Below are 22,181 nucleotides of genomic sequence, written 5' to 3'. Positions count from 1 at the left end.
AAGCATCTACATTCTGGCCCGAGGCTTAATGTTATGTCACTCACTGGACATCTGAAGACGTTCTAGCTGCTTTGCCAGTGCAGGGGAGGAAACATTCTTCTGCTGTGTTTCCTCCTGGACTAAGAATTAAATTTACATGAGACAGATTAACAGGAGAAAAAAACCCAAAGTTTAAAAAAAAACTTTTTTAAAGTGGTCTTTCTGCTCAACGCGGGGCTCGAACTTCTGGCCCCGACATCAAGGGTCACCAGCCAGGTGCCCCAAACCTTAAGTTTTCTTACGTGCACACCGAGGCTCAATAATGAAATTGAGACCTAAAAAATGTCTAATGCAGGCACTTTTTACACTTCTCAGGTAAAGAGACAAACAGAACAAAAACAAACAAAGACCGTGAGGAACTGGCAGGACAGAGAAAAGTTAATTTGGTGGTGGGGCGCCTGGGTGGCTCAGTGGGTTAAGCGTCCGACTTTGGCTGAGGTCACGCTCTCACGGTTCATGAGTTCGAGCCCCGAATTGGGCTCTGTGCTGACAGCTCGGAGCCTGGAGCCTGTTTCAGATTCTGTGTCTCCCTCTCTCTCTGCCCCTCCCCTGCTCATGCGCGCGCGCTCTCTCTCTCAAAAATAAATACATGTTAAAAAAAATTAAAAAGAAGACCAATGTGCCTAAGTGGGGCTCTATGAACGACTCTTAGGACAGGCTCTATGGAGTGTACGTCGACAGACAATAAACAAGCAAGCAGATCAACGAATAAGATGATTTCAGAGAGCGGGGCCTGAGTGTGGCTTGTCTCAGGGCACTGTAGAGGCCTGTCTATTTGTGTCTCCTCCTCCTAGCCTGCGAGAGCCAAGGGGGCAGGGCTGGGGTCTCTCTGGTTCCTCGTTTCATTCCCAGCCCCTAAGGCTGGTGCCTGGCAGAGAGGGAGTAGTTCAGAAAAACATTTTCTCTGGCTGTGTTGCATGAACCAACACAGGCTGACAAAGATGCCCGTATACATACACCTGTGCCCTTTGGAGGCTGCAGAACTCATTATTATCAACCCAGGAGTAATTGCTGATAAGCCGGAGTGTGAGTTTCGTTGCAAATAGAGAGGTTGCAGGGCACTGTTTAATGACAACAGGGATAATCTTAATTAATGACCTGATAACTATAATTAATTGCATCACATCCGGAGGCCCTCTCTGGGATTCTGGGAGGGAGCAACTAGTGTTTGGCAGCCTGGGGGGCTGGAAGGGAGGGGAGGGCTGGGATCTCCGTTCGGCCACTTCCTTGCTCGGCGAGCTTTGGCGGGTTGCGGGTCTGAGCCTCAGTGGTCTCGTCAGGAAGGTGGGGCTCCAGGGCAGGCGGCTCGTCGCCCGTTCGGGGGGTGGGGGGGGGGGATGGTCTCAAATTTCCCCCTCCCCCGCCCCCCATCCCCGCCCCAAGCTGCTGGGGTCACCGGAGCCCGGGGGCCCAGGCCACCGAGGGGCGCCGGCTGGGACTGGGCGGGGACCTCACCCCCCCCCCCTCTCCCCAGGGAAGCCCTGGAAAACTCCTGGAAGCGAGAGAGGAGAAGCCAGCGGCCAGCGTGCGCGCGCGACCTTTCGGAGGGAGACGCCGGGGAAGCGGGACGGCGAGGGGCGGCCTCGGGCGGGACCCGGCGAGGCGGGAGCGGCCGCCGCGGGCGGAAGGGGCGCGCGGCGAGGCCCCGCCCCCCGCGGGCCTCGGTTTCCCCACCTGCGCCGCGGGCGGCCCGGGCGGGCGGGGCCGCCCCGCGCCGGGCCCGGCCGCCAGGGGTTAAGCGGTGACTTCAGCCGCGGCGAGCGGGGACCGGGCGGGCGGGGGCGGCGCCGCGTCGCGCCGTGCGCGGCGGCGGGACCAGGCCGCTCGGAGGCGGCGGGCGCACTCCCGGCCGGGCCGCGACCTCGCGGGCGGCGCGCGCGGCGGCGGCGGCGGCGGCGGCTGGGGCGCGGGGCTGGGGCCGCCCGGCCCTGGGCGCCCGCGGCCCCCGGGGCAGCTGACGCGCGGAGCGGCCGCCGGCGCTTTGTGAGCGGCGCGGACAACAAAGGCGCGGCCGGGCGGCCGGAGCCGGTGAGTGCGGCCCGCGGGGGCGGGGGTGGTCGGGCGGACGGGGGACCGGGCGGGGGTCGCGGGCCGCGCACTGCGCGAGGCGGGCCGGCCGTGTGGCCCCGAGCGGGCGTCGCCGCGGGGCCGAGTGGGGGGGGCGGGGAGGGGGTTCGGTCCCCGCCGCCCGCGATGGCCGGGCCCGTCCGCGCGTCCCCGCTGGCCGGCGGGGGTCTCTGGCGGTCCCGGCGGCTCCGGGGTCCCGGGCGTGGCTGCGAGTGCGTCCCGCTGTGCCTCGGGGTGTGCGAGCCCGGAGCCTGGGCCTTCCCCGTGGCCCTGGTGGGAGTGGGTGTCCCCCGCTCCAGGAGCGGCGTCTTCTCTGTCCGTTCGTCCCGGAGCCTGCGTGGCGCGGCCGTGTCCCTGGGTGTGTGAGAGGCCCCGGAGCCTGGGTCTTGTCTCCGTGTGTGGGTCTCTCCTTGTGTCATTTGAGTGTGTGTGTGTGTGTGTGTGTGTGTGTGTGTGTGTGTGTACGTCTTGCGTGTGACTGTGTGTACTCCCTACCCCCCCCCCCCACCTTCCCAGCCTCTGTGTCGCTTGGGTGTCCCGTCCCTCTGCATGACTCCTGACTGCTCTTTGTGCATCAGTGAGAGAGAGAGAGAAAGAGAGAGAGGGAGGGAGAGAGAGAGAGAGGGAGAGAGAGCCTGTGCCTCATTTTCCAGGGGATTCCCAGGGCCTTCAGCTCCTGCTGCCGCTGGGTTCCACTTCTCCCTGTGCTGCCCTTGGGGGGTTCTGGGGTGGCGGGGAGTCAGGGAATGCTCCTGTCACCTCGGTTGCAGGCTGGCCTCTCCCACCCTGGACCCCTGCCCAGAGGTGGAACAGGGGCAGCCTCACAAAGGAGGGAGTGTGTGTGGGAGGAGAGGATGCCCTGGTCGGCCGGAAGGCCATGGCCGGGGCGGGGGGAACCTGCTCAGGCCTGGACGCTCCTGGAGGCCGGGGAGTGTGGCCGGGGTGCGCTCTGCTGAGGGTGAAGGCTAGCCAGGGGTGGTCTCCTAGGGGGAGCCCAGGCCTGATGTGGGAGAGTATGGGGTCAGTTCTTCCTCTCTCTACTAGGGTGCCTGGGGGACGGGGGGAGTGGTCCTGGGGCGGGGGTCAGGAATCTTCTTTTAGCTTCAGTAGCCTGACGACCCTGTCTCCAGCCACAGCAGGGAGGGGGTGGGGGGTGGGCTGTACTCCTCCACTGGCTCTGGAGCTGAGACATCACCTCAAAGTCCTTGGCCTTCCCGAGGGATTCAGCCGGGGAAAGACATGCCCTGCCTGCCTGGAGCCCCATCTGTTCCCCCGCAGATGCTGGGGGCGGGGGGGGGGGGCGGAGAAGACAGGCTGTGCTCCCTCATTAAAATATTCAGCCCTTTCCCTGCGGCCCTGCCCGAATGGCCATCAGGTGCAGCCTCCATCCGTCCATCCGTCCGGCGCGGCCTCCCCACAGTGTCCAGGCCTCAGGCACGTGGTCTAGAAAGGAGGGCACAGTCTGGAGATCTCGGGGCTCCCTGTCACTGTGGGTTGGGGGCTCTCCTCCTTCGTCAAGGTCTCAGGGTGAAGCTCAGAGCCCTCCTCGTGGCTTGTGAGGGCCCCGCTTTGTGCCCCTGTTTGCTGCTCTCTCTGCCCCACCACGCTTACCTTCCTGACATCCCCTGTCCCCCTCCTTTTCTGCCAGAGAGCCTTCCACTCGCTCTTCTCTCTCTCTCTGCTAAGTTGGCCCCCATCCTTCACTTCTTTATTCCTCGTTCAGGAGTCTCTTCTTCGGTCAGCCAGGTTGGCTGAAGAATTCTCATTCATGGGGTGGGGCATGATCTCCGGGTCATGAGTTCAAGCCCTGTGTTGGGCGTGGAGCCTGCTTTAAAAATAAAAGAGAGAATTCTGGTTCCTGATGCTCTTAGGGCCCTCATTCTGGTGGGGACGGCTTGTTTCTACTCCCCCCGAGGACGGCAAGCCTTTGAGAGCAGGGACCATGTCCGTCCTTGATCAGCCAGCCTAGAACGGTGCCTGACACACCGTAGGTAGTCTATAAATAGTTGTCACTTGAGTGGGTCCGGTAACTAACGGTTCGGAAGTTCTGCTGTTTCAAGTTTTCACTTTGGAGGAGTCTGGGGAGGAGGGAAAGCCAGCGAACTCCTCAGGGCCCGGGTACCAGGTTAGTGTAAGGGGGACGCCTATTGTTAATTAGATAAACTATAGATTAATTAACATATTTGTATCTGGTAAGTGCCAGATAGATGTTGGGCTAGTTCTTCGCCAATGTGATCTCTTAAACCGTGGAAAAGAGCAGAGTGGAAAGAATACAATCTTCTTGGACCAACTTTGAAAAAATAAAGTAGGTGAGGTTACATAAATGTATAATATAAGTGTCTCGTATATGAATATATATGCATATTGCATATAATTGTGATAATAGTGTATTGTTCTTTCGCATCCACTATCTCTTTGTTTCTAGACAGCCCTGATAATTAGGCAGGGAGGACGGGTTCACGCCCATTTTACAGATGAACAGGTGAAGCGTAGTATTTAAGCGACTGCCTAAGGTCACAGTCAGTGAAGGACTCAAGCCTCAGTCTCCTTGACGGCCCAGTCCTTGCTTTCTTTCTTCTGTGAGCTTGTCGTTGGTGCCTTTGAATTCTTGTCACCTGGCTTGACAGTGGTGAAGGAGCCACTGTCCTTACCCTCAAGGGGTCTGAAGTCCAGAAACAAGAATCAGAGTTATAAACGGGGGAGCGGGGTGGGCCCGTGTTCTCTTTCCATCCCGCTGTGCCTCCTGGGCCCCAGCTCAGCTTCTTGGCCTTGCTGCACGGCCTCAAAGCCACCTTCCTTTGGGGTCCTGCTCCCCAGCACACGGGTGTGCTCCGGCACTGCCCTTCCCAAGTCTCTGTTCGGCGATGTCACCCTAGCTTGAAATTGGCCACAGGGAGAAATCAGCGTACTGTGAATCAGAGGTCCCCCCGCCCCAAGACATTTACCAGCACACCACGGGGATCTGGCAGTGAACACCTCGGGCTCTGCCCCTCCCTGAGGCTTGCACTCTCGTGTGACACTTCCCTAGGGCTGGCTTAGAGTCCTCATGGATTCAAAGTGAGAGGGGCAGGCGCCGGGCTGGGCCCACTGCTGCGTTAGGGGTCACAAGTCGCCCTCACACGAGCTCTCCGGTCCAGAAAGGAGTTGTTCTATCCCAGTGGGTTGAGGGAGGGGGAAATGGGATGAGGAGGTGCAATTAATCGAGGGCCCGCTTTGCCGTTGATTGAATAACCACTCACGGTGGCCCAGGCATTTGGGAGGCAAAGTGGCGGTGGGGCCTGAGGACTGTGGACAAGTCAGACAGCTCGGGGCTGGTGAAGATGTGACATCCAGGACACGGGGGGCTAGGGCTGTCTGGGTCTGGCTTAGACAGCGGCGGGCGTGACCCATCCCTAGGCGTGAGAGACAGAGTCAGACTATTGAGTGGACAGGCTGCATGTGGCCCCTGGATAATCTGAGAGCCCCGGGCGGGAAATGGACACGCTCACACTTAACCTGCAGGGGAGTGCAGCAGAATGGGGTGGGGAGAGGAAAAGGGTCCGGATAGAAGGAATAGCAGCTGCAAAGGCTCAGAGGCGCGGGCTGTTGGGGGATCAGGTGTCAGGTGAGCCAGAAGTCTGCAGGGCTTGTGGCAGAGCGCGGCAAGTGCCGAGGTCTGAAGGCGGAAGGCTCTGCGTCATCTGGGAACCAGCTCAGATGACAGGGGCACTGTGCTCTGTGGGTCACCCCCTCCCCTGCAGAGCTTTAAGGTTTCTGGCACCTTCTTGTCGTCCCCTCACCCTGCTGCTGCTCCAGCCCGGTTATCTGTGTGGCCGGTGGAGTCTTTAGAAAGATTTTCAGGGGCACCTGGGTGGCTCCGTCGGTTGAGCATCCGACTTCGGCCCAGGTCATGATCTCGCAGTCCGTGAGTTCGAGCCCCGCGTCAGACTCCGTGCTGACAGCTGGGAGCCTGGAGCCTGTTTCAGAATCTGTGTCTCCCTCTCTCTGACCCTCCCCCGTTCATGCTCTGTCTCTCTCTGTCTCAAAAATAAATAAACGTTAAAAAAAAAAAATTAAAAGGAAAAGAAAGATTTTCATTTTAATATCAGGCCAAACAAAACAGAATGGAGAAGGTGAGCCTGCGGGGCTCTCCCCACCCCTCACTAATACCAGAAAAGCCAAAGATAAAAGTAACTGATATTTAAGTGACCCAGTATTTTTGGTTGCCTCTGCTATACCTACCCTTCAGATAGGCAGCCGGTTGAGAGCTTCTGTGCTTAAAGACAAGCCGTGTTTACTTTACGTCGAAACCTGCCCGACACTTTTCATGCATGTTTGTTCAATTCCCATACTGACCCTGCAGGTAGCTACGACCATCCCACCTTACAGATGAGGAAACGGAGTCTTAGAGAGGTGGTGCGGCTTCCCCAAGGACACAGTGTCTGTAAGCGGCAGGATTCGAGCCCGGGAGGCCCTGAGATCCTTCTCCAGCCGATTTCCTCCTCTCTTCTGTTTTCTGCTTCCCTTTGAGGACGGGAGGGAGAGAACTCACCACGGGTCGGCAATCTCAACACACTCTACTAGTCTTTGTTTGAAGTTACTTGTGTGTTTTTTTAACCCACGTAGCTGGGTTCCTCACTTTGTGGCTTGGGGTCAAGGCTGAGAACAGAACCACATGCCCCGATGGGCCCCCTGGGCCTGGTCTCGGGAAGGGGCTAATGATAATGGCTTATGTTTATGGAGAGAGCTGGTACCGATAGCTCTCGTATCTATGGAGTGGCAGGATGTGGCTCACCGGAGCTCGTTCGGTCCCCGGCCCTCCCGCGAGGTAGCTTGTGTCATGCTGTCCCTTTTGCTCCCAGTGATGTGGAGGCCCAGGGACCACTTGGCCGGAAGCGTGGGTTGTGCCCCCCTCTTCGTTAGAGCCTGGTGCTGAGCTCCTGCCGCCAGGGGATTTATCTCCCCACCGCCCTTTCTGTCGAGAGGGTGGTCTTGACCTAGACCCCTCCCCCCACTTGTTTGCAGGTGCACCCCCAGTCCAGGGCAGGGCGGGTGGGGGGGGTGGCCCCTACCGGTGACTGTGTGTGGGACCCTGTGGGACCCTAGGCGAGGCGACATTTCCGGGTCTGGCCCCCTCCTTCTCCTGGAGAGCCTGGCCTCTGGGCAGAACCCCCCTTCCAGCGGCTGCCTGATTGGTATGCGTCCCTGAACTCCGGCCATTAGCACACAAGGCGGGAACCAGCTCCCATTCCTTCCCTGTCTTCATTGTTTGAAGTGGGCAGACTTGGAAGGAGCTTTAAAAATGCGGCCTTTTTATTCAATTTCCCTAGAAAAACAATGGTCTGAACGAAATGGAAGAGTAAAAGTCTCTGGATATTGAAGAAAAATAGTCCTGAGCCCAGACATGGCCCAGAACCTTTGAGTTTCTCTTAAAGCACGGGTTTATTTTACTTTAAATTATGCCCATATTGCATGACCATTGAAGAAAACTTGGAAAACACAGAGGGAAGGAAATGAAAATCACCCTTTATTCCATCACCCGAAGACGGCCTCTCTCCACATCGTGAGGCACATGGGGCCTTCATCCGGCGACTGGTTTGCTCGTTCGGCGGGCCCCTGTTTCTGAAGGGTCAGGCCAGTGTTGGGCGCGGCAGGGGTGTGTGTGTGGGGGGGGAGTAGACAGATTTGCTGCTCCTGCCGCCCCTCTTTCTGTGCCAGACGTTGGGCGACTCACTGGGTCCCTTTTTATTTCAACTTCCTCATCTGTAAAATGGGGATAACCTGGCAGCTGTGTCCCCGGGTGTGGGAAAGTGCAGGCGGGCTGCTGGGGACAGCGCCCGGTCCCTGAGGAGCTTAGCCGTGCTGGTGGCTTGTCACGCTCGTGACCGGGCAGTAGCTTTGCCCTTGAGGGCCTTTCTTGATGGGGAAGAGACGAATCCCAAACAAATCAAACAAATGAATGAAGTAACTACGTGTCATGTGATAAGTCCTGTGAAAGGAACAACCAGATCTGATGTGATGGGGGTGAGTGGGGGGTCAGGTTGGTAGTTGGGGGGGCGGTGTATGTCCCGGGGGGGGGGGTGGTGCAGAGTTTGTTAGCTGGAGGTGGTCCAGGGGGGGCCTCTCTGAAGAGAGACATTTAAACGGAGACCTAAATGACAAGAAAGAGCGCCACACTCTGCCCCCCCCCCAAAAAAAAAAAAAAAAAAACTGAGGGGAAAGTATTCTAGGCAGGGCTATAGCAAATGCAAAGGCCCTGAGGCCAGAATGATCTTGGCCTGTTTAAGCAGCAGACAGTCTAGAGCCTGCATCGGGCAAGGGGAAGAGGGCAGTACAGGAAGTGGCTGTGGACAACAAAACAGATCGAGGAGGGCAGTGGGGACGGTTAATCTAGATGCAGCTGGAAGCCCTTGGAAGTTTGTTCAGTTCATTTCACATACATACCTTCGTTAGTGAAATACAACCCCAGGATTCCAGCTGTCAATAGCTCTGTTAGGAAATTTACCTTCCCCCAGAGAATTTATTCAAAGATGATTTACTGAGTGCCTGTTACCTGGCGGTACTTGAGTAGGCGCTGTGGGCCGAGGGACAGTCACAAAGACCCGGAAGGTGAGGCCTCGCCTGCCGGTGGCCCACGGGGCCTGCGTTCCAGCTCTCTGACCCACCGCATCCCACGGGAGCCTTGTAGGCTCCGCTTTGGGCAGGATGCTCTGGCCACACGAGGGTGGCGGTGGGGAGGACCGGATGCACCGGCCGGGGCGGGCTGGGCCCGGAAAAAGGGTGCGGGTGGAACGCATTTGAATTGTTTTTTTTTTTTTTAACGTTTATTTTTGAGACAGAGACAGAGCATGAATGGGGGGAGGGGCAGAGAGAGAGGGAGACCCAGAATCCGAAGCAGGCTCCAGGCTCTGAGCTGTCAGCACAGAGCCCCACGCGGGACTCGAACTCACGGACCGGGAGATCGTGACCTGAGCCGAAGTCGGACGCTTAACCGACTGAGGGTACGCATTTGAATTGTGGCAGTACAGTTGGACAGCTGGATTCAGGTTATCTGTCAGAGAGACACCGGCTGGAATCGCTGGTGGATGGTTCACAGCGGGTGAGGGAAAGAAGAGGAATCCGACATGTCCTGGAATCTTCTTATGAGTATGTGGGCGGTGTCATGAAGCAAGGTGGTGCAGGGAGGGCGGGAAGCACGGATTTTCGAGAATCAAGAGTCCGGTCCAGGTCACGTTTCTGTGAAGAGGCTGCTCAGAAGTCCTAATGGGGAGCCTCCGGGCTGAGGTTCGAACTGGGGTGCCATTAGCGCGTCATCAGGGGCAGGTGGGACCTTGTGGATGGCGGGGAGCCAGGAGAGGGGCTGAGAAGGGTAGCTGGGAGGAGAAGGGAGAGTGGGGTGGCTGGGAAGCCGGCGCGGGGGACCGTTTCGGAAAAGAGCTCGTGGTCAACGGGGCCGCAGGCCACCGACAGTCCACGTGAGACGGCACAGAAAGGGGCCGCTGGCTTTGGCAACACGAAGGCAGCTGGGACCTTCTGTAAGAGCAGCTTTGGGGGAGTGATGGGGCTGGGGTCCCAAGTGGCATTGGCAGACGAGACGCCAGCACGTGTGGCTGGCTTTTGAGATGCTGGGTAGGTGAGGGGGGGCCGGGAAAGGCGTCTCGGTTGGAGGGAAGAGGGGACCCGGGAGGAGGAGCTCATTGTGTCCCCCAGTGAGGGCGACACAGGTTCCCGTGTTGCCCTCCTGTCACAGAAGGAGAGAGAGAGAGACGCCTGCCAGCAAGCCCGGGTCCACACCCAGGCCACCCGCGGCTCCCCCTACAACATTCCCGTTCCGCAGAGGAGGCCGCCAAAGCAGATCAGCGAATGTGTTTTCACTAGTCTGTCCTTGGCGTTTCTGACTTCCTGTCCCACGTTTATGGAGCACCTGCCGGGAGCCGGGCACTGGGCTCATGGGATGAAGTATGGTTCACCCTCTTTTTGGTGGGGAAGGCGGACAGGTAGCCGATGGAATGAGGGGAGAGCGCCCAACCCAGGCGTGGGGGCTCCCAGGGGTTTCCCAGGGCAGAGTCTGAGCCAAGCAGCCAAGAGGCGGTTCAGGGAGGGGAAAAGGCTTCCGGGTGTGTGCCAAGGCTGGGGATGAGCACATAGTAGGGCCTGTCCCGCCAGGGAGGGAGCTCTGGCCGATGCCCCTAAGTTGCTCTGTACGTCTCACTAGGCGCTCGCCCTTTATCTTGAGCACTGGAGGGAGCCATTCAGGGGTTTGGGGCGAGGGAGGGACATGACCAGAACGTTTTGTTCTGGGTGGAGACTGCGTTGGAAGGGACAGGAGACACCAGGGAGACCTTTGGAAGAGATTACAGGCTCTCTGATTCCTAGATCATTCTGTGAACCCTGCTGCTGCCTTTTTTCTTTTCCCAAAGATTTTGTTTTTAAGTAACTTCGCCCTACGTGGGGCTCGAACTCACGACCCCAAGATCGAGTGTCACACGCGCGGCCGACTGAGCCAGCCGGGTGCCCCGACCCTGCTGCTTCTTTAGTGCTTCCCAAACTCAGCTCATCTCCCTTTCCTAAAAAGGTTCCCGAGGCTCAGAGAGTTTGAGCAACTTGCCTGCGGTCACCCAGCATAACCGGGCATCCAGGCTGGGGGACTGGTGCCTTGAGGGAAACAATCAGAGCCTCAAGGGTAGAAGCCGGTGGTGAGTAACCCCTGGGAGGGGCCCACTGGAGGCTTTAGTTGAATGTTGTCATCCCCTAGCGTCCCTCTGGATGTTGCCCTTTTGCAACATCCCCTCACCCCTCACCCGGGGCTCTCTTGCAGAGAATGGGCGGTGCCTGTGGGAGGGAGGAGCTGGGCTCTTGCCGGGAACTGGGAGTTGGCCTTCGGAGCCAGAGCCCCACGGGCTGTATTAGCAGTTTCCTGGGCACTGGCTTCCTCCCCAGTGAGTGAGTGGAAAACCCTCTGGGGCTAGGCTAGGTCACGCGTGGCCGGCGAGGGAGGGCGTCCCTGCTGGGGAGGGCCTCTGTATTTCACATGCGCGGGGTAGAGGCCTCATCCTCGGGTCGGGGGGGAGGGTCGGGAGAGATGGGGAGCAGAGCCCTGCCCCTTGTGGGCCCTAACACTCTGGGCGGGTAGGTGTCTTCCCTCCCTGGAGTCTTGGTGACCTCATCCGTGAAGCAGGGATGGTATGAAATGTGATTGCAAAGGACGGAAAAAATAACCAGTGTTTGCTGAGGGCCCAGAGGGCGCCAGGCACGACGTATTCATCTTTCTGTTCTTGGTGGCAGTTTTGCGAGGCGTACGTAGTGATTATCTCCATGGTCTAGGCGGAGCAGCTGAGGAACAGAGAGGGTAAGCAGTTTGCCCCAAACCACACAGCTGGTGAATGGCAGAACTGGACCCCTGATCCGCCTGACTCTGGAGCCCTCCTTTGCATCCCCTCTGGTCCCTGTCAGACTGTTCAGCCGGGCCCTTCCCTGGCACATCACCTGATGGAATCTTGTGGGGACCCCAGCGTTCTGCCCACCCCGCTTTGGGGCTCCCGATCTAGTCCAGCTCATCCCGTCCCCGACTCTGCTCGGAGCCTTGATGTCCTCTTCTGCAAAATGGGCAGGTTGAGACCCTGGAGTCTCTACCAGTCCTGGTAACCCACGAATCTAGGATCCAGGTTCCTAGGAATCCGTGAGTCAGACATTTGCCACTTTCCCTGCTTCCCGGCCTCCGTCGCCTGGGGAGCCAGGGGAGACTAAAGTGAAGAAACAACCGTGAGAGCCCGACGGAGAGCAGCCGATGATGGAGCGTGGGTTGTGCGCCACCGTGCGCCCAGCAGAGAGGCGGGCGTCGTTGGCTGTGCTGTGCACGTGCGGAGTGAGGTGCAGAGACTGGCGAACTTTCCCGAGGGTCCAGTGACAGTTCCCTGTGTGCGAGACGCTTCCTCCGCCACGTCCCCTCCCACGGAGCTCTCTACAAAACCATCTCTTCGGGGCCCCAGGTGGGAAAATCCACCCCAAGCGTCCATCCACGCTTGAGAAACGGCCATGAGGGGCCCGTGGGGAAACTTCTGTGAGTCACCAGGAAGCCCAGCGAAACGACAGCGGCAGGGAGAGCAAAGACAGGGCTGCGTCCACCACTGGGCAGAGCTCAGCCCCGCCTGGCAGCTCTGCCGGAGAGTGGTCTTGGCTGTTTACAGAGAAGGGGACTTGGGACCAGGGAGAGGAATGGGAAACAGGAGCGAAGGGGGGATGATGGAGTCAGAGACTCGTTTAGAACTGGAAGGCCCTTCTGGGATCACGTAGTCCGGGCTCCTGACTTTGTGCACGGAGACGTCTTAGTCTGGAGACGGGCTGTGACTTGCCTCAGGTTGCACAGCCAGTGAGTGCAGACCCCGGAACAGAAGGAGATTCGGGAAGCTGGATCACCAGCCTCAACTCCTGGCTGCTTTTCGTGGGCGTGACTTCCTGCCAGGTCCTGCCCACCCCCTCTCCTTCCCATTGGAATAAACACAGACACTATAGTAATCAGCAAAGGGGATCATGTCGCTGAATGCTCAGCGAATGGTCGCTGGAAAGGACTCGGGGCTGGCTGTCTTGCTCAAGTCCCACTGCCCCCATCTCCGGGCCCTGTGACTTTGGGCAAGGCACGTTCCTCCTCATCACTGACAACTTGCTTCGTGTGTACCATGATTTAAGCAGATTCTGAAATCGCAGGACTTTTCAGTGCCTTTAACATGTTGAGTATTGTTGACGTCCAGGGGGGAGAGTCCTACTCTGGTTCTTCCGTAGTTTTGGGCCACTGAACACCTCTTTTCTTCCGTGAGTCCCTATTAGCATATTTCCAGACAATATCAGTGTTCCCTTGAATATGCAGACTGAGAAACCCCGATGGTGGTGGTTCCTCAGGACTGTTTTTTTTTTTTTTAAAGTTCATTTATTTAGAGAGAGAGAGTGCACGAGTGAGCGAGCGGCGGAGGGGCGGAGAGGGAGAGGTGGGGAGAGAGAATCCCCAAGCAGGCTCCACACTGTCAGCGCGAAGCCCAACACAGGGCTCAAACTCGCGAACTGGGGGATCATGACCTGAGCCGAAATCGAGAGTCCGACGCTGAACCGACTGAACTACCCAGGTGCCCCTACTCGGGACCGTTTTAAACGTGTAAACTCAAGAAGCTGGCATGTCTTCCTGGGGCAGCGAGACGGGCCGAGATGCCCAGGGCTGGCCGCCAGTGCTCGGCTGAAGGTGCTTCCCAGGATGCCTGGCTCACCTGAGAGCGGATGTCAGGGAGGAGCAGAGCCTCCTCCGCCGGCCAGGGCAGCCTGGGACCATGGAGTGAGCCTGGGACCCCGCCACCTGCCTTCTATCCTGGCTCTGGCCCTCACTCTTGTCTGACCTGGGGCAAGTCGCAGCCCTCTCTGGGCCTCAGTTTCCTCATCTGTAAGATGAGAGGCCTGGCTCGGTGATCTGTTGGTTCCTTTCAAGGCTGACGTTCTGAGGAATGGGCACATTCGGTACCTCTGACCTCTTCCTGTCATTTGTGGGGTTTCTTGGTGTCACTGAAGTTGTCACCCTCCCCGGAGGCGAGGTGTGTGCGCAGGTGCGCATCAGGTGGTCTCAGTGCCCCGGGGACCCCACGAGCCAGGAATTCTCGTACATCTGTGTATTGTAGGCTCGCCCAGACTAAGAATGCAGAGTCTTGGGCCTCACCCCAAGAGTCTCTTAAGTTTGTGGATTGGGGTTGGACCTTAGAATTGACCTTTTTGAAAAAGCCTCCTCACCCAGGACACCTGGGCGGCTGTCGGTTAAGTGTCTGACTCTAGATCTCGGCTCAGGTCTTGATCTCACGGTTGTGAGTCTGAGCCCCGTGTTGGGCTCCTCGCTGGATGTGAAGCCTACTTAAAAAATAAAAAAAAAAAAGCCTCCTCTCGCAAGTGGTTCTGAAGTCAGTAGCTCAAGGGCCACACTTTGAAAAAGGCTGTTAGACTCTCTTTGAATGAAAACATGCTTCAGAGAATGACCTGCTGGGATTGGTGGTGCCTCTGGCTCTGTTCAGAGATGCCCTCATCCGTGGTCACAGCCTTCAGTCGCCGGTGACCTCTCTTCCCCATCAGCTAGTGTTCCCCAAGCCTGGCTGCTTACTGGAGTTGCCAGGAAGCCTTTGAACAAAATACGAATTCTTGAGTCTCACCCTTGGAGATTCTACACAAGTTAGATCTCAGCTGAGACCCAGAGATCTCTATGTTTAGAAGGCTCCCTAGGTCTTTTGTTCATTTGTTTGTCATTCATTCAACAAATATCTGTCAAGGCTTGCAGTGGCCTGGCCCAAAGGAGGGCATCGAGGACGTGATTGTTAAGCCAGACACAGTCTTGGACGTTATGTTACTTATGCTGCAGCCTGGTGAAGGAGCGAGACTGCGATGACGTAGGAGTGCTCGGCCAGGATAGGGAAACATGTGTCTAGAAAATGGTTGGGTTGGACTAAATACCTGGGGCAAAGCTGGGACCCTGGGTAGCTGAACTCCAGTAAATTCCAGATTGAAGTAGAAGCCCTAAGCCCAGTGGCCTCTGGTCACTACCTATGGACTCCTGTCGTTTGCTCATCACTTACTCATTTTATTTATTTACCCATCTGCCCATCCATCCTTCCATCTACCCATCCATCCATCCATCCATCCATCCACCAACCCGTTTATCCATCATTTGTCCACCCATGCATCCACTCACCCATCTATCCATCTATCTACCCATCCACCCACTCACCCACCCATCCACCCACCCATTTATTATCATTCACCCACCCATCCACCCACCCATCTATCCATAATCCACCCATCCATCCATCATCCACTGTCCACTCATTAACTCACCCATTCACCCATCTACCCATTAACCCGCCCATCTACCCACTCATCCACCCATCCATTCACTCATTCACTTACCCGCCCACCCACCCATCCATCCAACATCTCTTGAATCTCTTACCGTATGCTGGTTGCTATGCTGGGTACTGGAGGGACACAAATGAAAAGCATTGTTTCTGCCCTCAAGGAACTCACAGTCTGGTGGGGGAGTCAGAAAACAAAGCAGATGATTCTAGCCCAGCGTTAGGTGTCCAGCTCTCCCAGTGGGCGCCATGGAAGATTTCCCTGAAGTCGGTTTGTGTTAAGGCTCAAAATGAAGGTGAGAGTGTCCCAGGCAGATGAGGTGGGGCATGGCTTCTGGGCCAAGGAAGGGTCTTACCCTTGGGAAGGCAGGTCACTGTGGCTGGGGCAGGTGGGGGGAGCCTCTGCTCCTGGAGCTCAGGCTGTCTTTTGTTTTCCCTGTTTGTTTCCCCGTGAGGCTGGGTCCATAGTAGGTGCTCAGCAAACATTGGTCTTTGGTGAATGCGGCGCGCTGAGGAGCTTGTGGCTCTGGGGCTGTGGACAGAGTGCAGGCAGGGGAGTGACACCCTCACGCGGGCTCCCTCTGCTGGGCAGGGGAGAGTGGGGAGGGGGGATGGAGGGGCCTCCCCAGCTCCCACCCTTCCTTGGCCTCAGCCTTCAGCTGTCTCCTCGTGCAAGTCAGAGCCGTGGTGCTCCTGAAATCTTGGCGAGCCCATGACTGCTTTCCAACAGCGGGGTCTCTGCCGTAGGTCAAGGGCTCTGCTTCTGTTGGGGGTAGTGGTGAGAAGACAGCAAAATGTTGGGGGGGGGTGGGGACGTAAGTAGATGCGATGGCAGCTAGGAGCCTTGGCTTTTGGTTTTGATCCCCACTGCTGCCTCTTATTCTCTGTGTGTCCTGTGTATCCCTGCGGTTCAGTTGTTTCCCAACCTGGTCCTTGGGCCGATTCAGAGAATTGTCCCATGTCAAGCGCTCAGGACAGTGCCTGGCACACTAATGAATGTTAGCTGAAAGGTGGAGCTTTGCAGACAGTTGTGCTGGGTGGCTTGGGTGGCTGCGTATGGATTCTTCTAGGAGCCAGAAGATCTGGTTCGCATCCCACCTCTACCTCCCGACTACCTGCAGAGATCCTGGCCAAGTTGACTCAGGCTCTGAGCTCGGATTTTTCTCATCTGTGAACTAGGGATTGATGCCCCGTGGGGTTTGGCAGGAGCCCGGAGTCCGACGGCCCGTTTCCTGCGTGGGGCCTATTGCTGTGGTCAGAAATCCTGGGTCTAGGCAGATAGAAGAGAAGGCTCCACCTGATGAGGGTGGTGTGGACAAGTGGCCTCCCCAGCCCACAGGCTCTGGGGGGGTCAGTCTTGGCTCTGTTGTGCCACCTCTCGGCCGTGGCCTTCCTCTTGGTATGCCCTCCGTGGTTTCTGGGATCCTGTGGAAATGGATCATTCCATGACTGGGGCTCTGGGTGTTAAGAGGAGGGTGACACGGGGCAGCGGGTTGGACGTGGTCCGCAGGGGCGCTGGGGGCAGGGACTGTCTTCCCCCAGCCAGGCTAGATCTGGGTGCCCTGGAGAGACCAGGGTGGTTTCTTTTCTTTTTTTCTTTTTAATGTTTTATTTCTTTTTGAGAGAGAGAGAGGGTGGGGGGAGTGCATGAGCAGGGGAGAGGCAGAGAGAGAGGGAGACAGAGGATTCCAAGTAGGCTCCATGCTGACAGCAGAGAGCCAGATGCGGGGCTTGAACCGACTAACCTCGAACTTTGCGAGCCGAAGTCGGATGCTTAATCGACCGGGCCCCCCCCCCAGGCACCCTGGAGACCAGGGTTTCTGATCCCTGTCAGGGGCTCAGCACCCCTGCTCTCCCACCTCCCGTTCTTGCTGGATTTGAATTCCCAGGGCCCAGCGACTCGGTCGGTCATGCTGGGGCCCCGGAAGATCTGGGTCTCAAGCAGGTAAATCTAGATCTGAATGTGAACCCGTTTGGGCTGGCTGCCTGGGGGGCTACCGGGGTCTGAGTCCCCCGCCCCAGCTGATGGCCAGGATAAGTGGGCACCCCTGGGGGAAGAAAAGGCACCTGCCCTAAGTGAGGTAGCTGCATTCAATTGCCATTACCGTCCAGTGGTCAGGGGCTGCCATGTCTGGTTTATAGTGAGGGGGAAACTGAGGCTACTTTACACAGCCAATGGGGTGGGCCTGGTGTGGGAGCTGGGGAGGGGTCTGCCTGCAAAGCCCGTGCTTCCCCCGGCCCCCGGTTTTCCCCTCCTTGCTGCCGTTAGGACCACACACGCTAGGATGCTGGTGTCCCGTAGGTTTGCTCTCTGGCTTCTCTGAACCCAGGCCTCAGACTCCCCCTTTGCAAAGTGGGGACAGGCTGTTTGGGGTCCCCGGCAGGCAGGACCAAGCCCAGGACAGCCGAGGGCCATGGTAGGAGCACAGGGCGCTCTCTCCGCTCGCGGCATGCGAAGCTCTCCTGGGGCCTGGGCTGGGGCTTGGGAGTCGTAACCTCACTACCAACCAAATAAGCCTTCTCTTGAAGACGATGCACGAGGCACTGTGGGGACAGCCAGGGCCCAGCCACCGTTTCTGCCCTCCTGGAGTTGTCACACCAGTAAGAGTGAGGACACAGATTGGAGACTTCAGGACCTGGATCAGGATCCTGTGTCTGATTAGCTGTGTGATCTCGGGCAGGGCCTCCGTCAGTGGCTCCCTCGGGAAGATGGGAATTCCAGCTCCTGCTTCCTCGGGCCATCGTGAGGATGAAGCGATACGGTATTTGCAGAGCCCCTGGCACATAGTAGGTGCTCAGTAAGGTCCTCATGTGCTAGTCGTCTAAGGCTGGCAGTGACCAGCAGGTCTGCAGGGTGAGTGGAGGCTACCTCCCCCACGACGCCAGCAGCCGGAACAGCATGGGTGGTTCTGTGGGCAGCTGGCGACAGGGCAGAACGGGGCATCAGCTCCGCCACGGGATGGGCGGGATGTGGGGCTGAGCTCGGCTGGGGAGAGAGGGACGCGTTGGCTTTCACGTCCTACCTCCCCTTCCCTGCCCCCAGCCCTGTAGGCAGAGGCAGCCCTAGCGTGGCCTTTGGCTGTTTTCACCGTCAGGGAGAATCCGAACCCCGGGAGGGGAAGTGACGTGCCCAGCGTTGGCGGGAGCTGGTGACAGAGCCGGGCTGACCCTCAGCCCGAGGCCCACCCGATCCTGATGCTGTGTTTTCAGCGGGCTGGGGTAAGTCCCTGGGGGCTGCGGGGCTCCCTGACCTCCCCGGCCTGCCCCGGGGCCAGCTATAAACAGAATATTCTGTGTCCCACGATTCACAAGACTGGCCTTTCCTCTGCCAAGAGACTTTTCGCTTTCCTTTCTTTTACTTTTCCCTAATAAGGTCTCATGTGGCTGTCTCAGCTCTCTTGAGGCCTGGAGAGGCTGTGGCTTTGTGCTGGCCCAGCACAGCTCCGGCCACAGCTGCCGGGCTGCAAAGGCCCAAATGTGGGAAAGTTCAAGGGGAGGCCAGATAGAGGCATCGGAGCCTCGCAGACCTGGCTGGCCTGCTCTCCAGCTGTGTGATCTTGAGCAAGTCGCTTTGCCTCTCTGAGCGTGTTTCCTTCATTCAATCCAACCAGCATTCGTTCAGGCCTGTGAGATGCCAGGTATGACGCTGGACGTTTCAGGCAGAGCCGTGAACAGACTCTGGGGCTTGAGGCCTCCGGATTGAGTGGGAGACTTGCCTGGGCGCCTGTCTCTGTACCCGGAAGCTTGGGGGATCTCCTCAAGTTGCACGTGAACCACCACGCAGGGCTCCGTTTTTTTGAATGGAAACCACGCCAGGATGGTGAGAGCGGCCCGGCTGGGACTTCAGGTGAATGACTGCCGTGGGATTTCACGCTTCCTAGCCGCGAGGCGGGGAGGCTGCTTCTAGAGACACGGTGTTGATTTTCTATGTCCGCTGCTGATGTGAGCCAGTGTGCCCGGCTGTCAGCCCAGGCTGCCGCGTTCCCGTGTGTGCCCCGACCTTTGCAAGGAGGAAACGCAACCCGGGTGGCGTCCGAGGGCGGTCCACCCTCCCCCCCCCCCCCCGCCCCCGACACGTGGCGGGCACCCGAGAGGTGTTGGTTCAACTAACAAGTGGGGCGGTAGCAGCGGGAGCACATCCTAGTGGGGGGTGTGGTTGATGTGGGGAGGGAGGGACAGCTGGCACAGGAGGGTGTCCTAGGTGGGAGGGAGGAGCCTTTTTCTGAGCCACTCCAGACGGCAGACCGAGCGCAGGTTTTAGACCCTTCCAGGGTGGGGCGAGGGAGGACCCAAACAGGGGAGTGTGATGTGGGACAGTGACTCAGGCTGAGGGTAGGCACAGGTGCTTATGGAATACCCGCTCCGTGCCAGGCACAGGGCTAGGCTCTGTGAGCCCCATCAGGGCGAGACCCGGGCGGGGGGGGGGCTTTTCCTTTTTTGTCCACTGATGTATCCCAAACACCTGGAACAATACTTGGCTCACGGAGGTGCCTTATAAATACGGGTTGAATGAATGAACGCGTGTATTATTTAGCTGGGTCCCAGCAGTGTCATTAGACCCAGTTTGCAGATGAATAAACTGAGGTGTAGAGAGGTCAAGTCATACAGCTGCTGTAACTGCTCACGTTGGGTCGGGATTTGGAGTCTGGGCTGCCTGATTCTTTTCTATTTATTTATTTAATTTAAATTATTAATTTTATTTATTTATTTATTTATTTATTTATTTATTTATTTAATTTAAATGTTTATTTTCAGAGAGAGAGAGAGAGCGCGCGCATGAGCAGGGGTGGGGCAAAGAGAGAGAACCCCAAGCAGTCTTCACGCTGTCAGCGCCGAGCCCTCCTTGGGGCTGCATCTCATGAATGTGACATCAGGACCTGAGCTGAAACCGAGAGTCGGAGGCGGAGGCTCAACCGGCCGAGCCACCCATGCGCCCCTGGGCTGCCTGATCGCAGATCTCGTGCTGAGTCTTTAGAGTAGGGTCCTCAGGAGGGAATTCTTGTGCGTTTCACCCTCTCAAAGACCCCTCTTCTGACAGTGTGGAGGGTGGGAAAATACAGAATGCTCGATGGAGGAACAATAGTGGGTTCGTGCCGTCGGTCCCTGAGGGTAACCCCTGCTTGGACCAGTGGGCGCTCTTTTAAGGACCCAGATTAGGAGGGCAATCGATGCCGCCAGTTCTCGGGGTCCTTCTAGGTGTGGTCTGACATCACGGGCGTCCTCAGCCACGGTGCAGGGTCGGGGGGCACGTAGCCGTGCCCACACCGGTCGGCGCAGGCTGTCCCCGTCCGGGTGTCTCTGTCTGGGCGAATCCCGGCTGTTCACCGGAACATGTCCCTGCCCTCAGCCCCCAGGTGGTTCCAGACCAGAATGCCCAGTGAGACTTAACGCCTTCACATCCAGCTGCTCCGGGGACCCGGGGCTGGCACCCGGAGAGAGGGGGCGCAGGGCAGCTAGAACCGTCTCCAAGGGCCCTGGGTCAGAGCACGGTCTGCTAGTCCCCCAGGACCTGCGGATATGCTGCCCTACGGGAGCCCTCTGCCACCCACTCCCCAGGGTCCTTGTGGCCCCATCTGCTCACCAGGGTGTCTAACCAAGCAGCTCGGGAGGGCCCCCTGCTGGCCGGTGACTGGCTGTCCCAGCCCTATTGCCAGATGGTCTGGGTTCGAATCCCACCCCTCCCATCTAGCACGGAACCTGGAGCAGTTTTCTTGCCATTTCGGTGCCTCTGTTTCCTTATCTGTAAACGAGGATGTTACTGGTTTCTCTCTTGGAGGGTTGTTGTGAAGATTAAGTAATTATATGAGTAAAGGGCCTGGAATCAGCCTGGGCGCTTAGCAACCAATTAATAAGTATGAGGTGTTTCGACCCTGATGTGGGCACTCCTCGGTGGCGGGGGGGCAACCCAAGGAGCCGTTGCCTCTTGTCTGTGCCCGGTGCCTGGGCGCAGTCCTGCTTGTCCTGAGTGAATGAGTGCCTGGGCCTGGTCGTCGGGGACAGAGAAGCGATGCCCTTGATTCCCATTGGACGCCCCCCTCCTACCTTCTTCCCTCCCTCTCTCTTGCTCTCCTGGCCCATTGCTGTGTGTCCTATGCTTGTGCTCATTGTTTAAGGGGCATCAACTGATGGATAGGGCCCCCCCACCCCCATCTAGGTTCAGGCCCCTCTTCAGGAGCTCCTACAGCCCCCCAGACCTCCCCCACAGAAACACTGTCAGTGTTTATTCGTGGTACCTGTTCTGTTCTCCTCCTGCCAGACCGTGAGCTCCAAGGAGCAGGGACCAATGAGTAGATGGGTCCTAGTGTTGAGCCATGCGCTAGGCTAGACTTGGGAACACATCGGGGGAGTGGGGCATAACCCCTGGCCTCAGAGAGCTCACAGTCTGCTTGTTTATTCCTTAACCTAAGACGGCTGCTCGGGGCCGGAATGGTGCTGAGAGAGGCACGAGGTGTGGCCTGTGCCCCAAGAGGTCACAGTCTGCCCCCTCCCTGCCTCCCGCCTTCTGTGTTCCAGAGGCCGGACCAGGTGGTGGGGACGCACAGAGAAGCACAGCCTGGTGTGGGAGAGCCACAGAGGCGGGTAAACACAGCGAAATGCGATTTCTTTTAGGCTCGTAGCCTGGCATTATCTACCATGGAGACCGGTGGCAACAACTCTGGTCTTTGTGTCCCCGTGAGTAATGACTGGCACGTTGACAGGCCAGTATCTGTTCTAGATCCTCAGAGGACTCGACCAGATGCCCTGGGACTTCCACCTTAGCACTGTTGACACCTGGGCCGGGTCATTCTCTCGTAGGGGCCGTCCTGGGCCGTCCTTGGGTGTGTTCAGCAGGGTCCCGGCCTCTACCCACTAGATGTCAGTAGCAGCCCCCCTCCCCCGCCAAGTTGTGACAACCAAAATGTCTCCGGACATTGCCCAAACTCCCTGGGTGGGGGGCGGGGGGCGGGGGGGGGGGGACAAAACCACCCCCAGTTGGGAGCCGTTGCCTTAGATGGATCGGTCCAACTAATTGCCTGATTCAAGGTGGGATGGGAATTTTGAAATCCAATACTGCCTCCCCCACACGTTAAAAGAAGAAAAAAAAAAAAAAGCAAAAGAGAAAAAAGAGCCCACAACATCCTGTATTCCTTGGATGCCTAAGCCATCCGGTTTGGCACAAAGCGCAAACATCCATTGGGAGGTGGGAGGGCTCTCGGTGGCCGGACAGCTGTGTGCCTTGGCCCA

General features: G+C 57.9%; 1 protein-coding gene across 4 annotated transcripts in view; it reads left to right on the top strand.

Annotated features, from left to right (window-relative positions):
• The first annotated feature begins 1,899 nt into the window (after nt 1–1,899).
• ARHGEF10L (Rho guanine nucleotide exchange factor 10 like) overlaps nt 1,900–22,181 on the top strand; it is a 143,424-nt gene continuing 123,142 nt past the window's right edge. For 2 of the 4 annotated variants that reach the window (XM_060621160.3, XM_060621158.3), the window contains exon 1: nt 1,900–2,067. The gene's annotated coding sequence lies outside the window, so the exon portion shown is untranslated. The remainder of the gene's footprint in view (nt 2,068–22,181) is intronic. The other 2 variants (XM_060621163.3, XM_060621161.3) reach the window with 1 other exon arrangement.

Source organism: Panthera onca, chromosome C1, assembly GCF_046562875.1.
Source record: "Panthera onca isolate mPanOnc1 chromosome C1, mPanOnc1 haplotype 2, whole genome shotgun sequence".
In the NCBI taxonomy this organism is placed as follows: Eukaryota; Metazoa; Chordata; class Mammalia; order Carnivora; family Felidae; genus Panthera; species Panthera onca.
The sequence above is the reverse complement of the archived record's forward strand: the minus strand, read 5'-3'. Positions and strand labels throughout refer to the sequence as shown.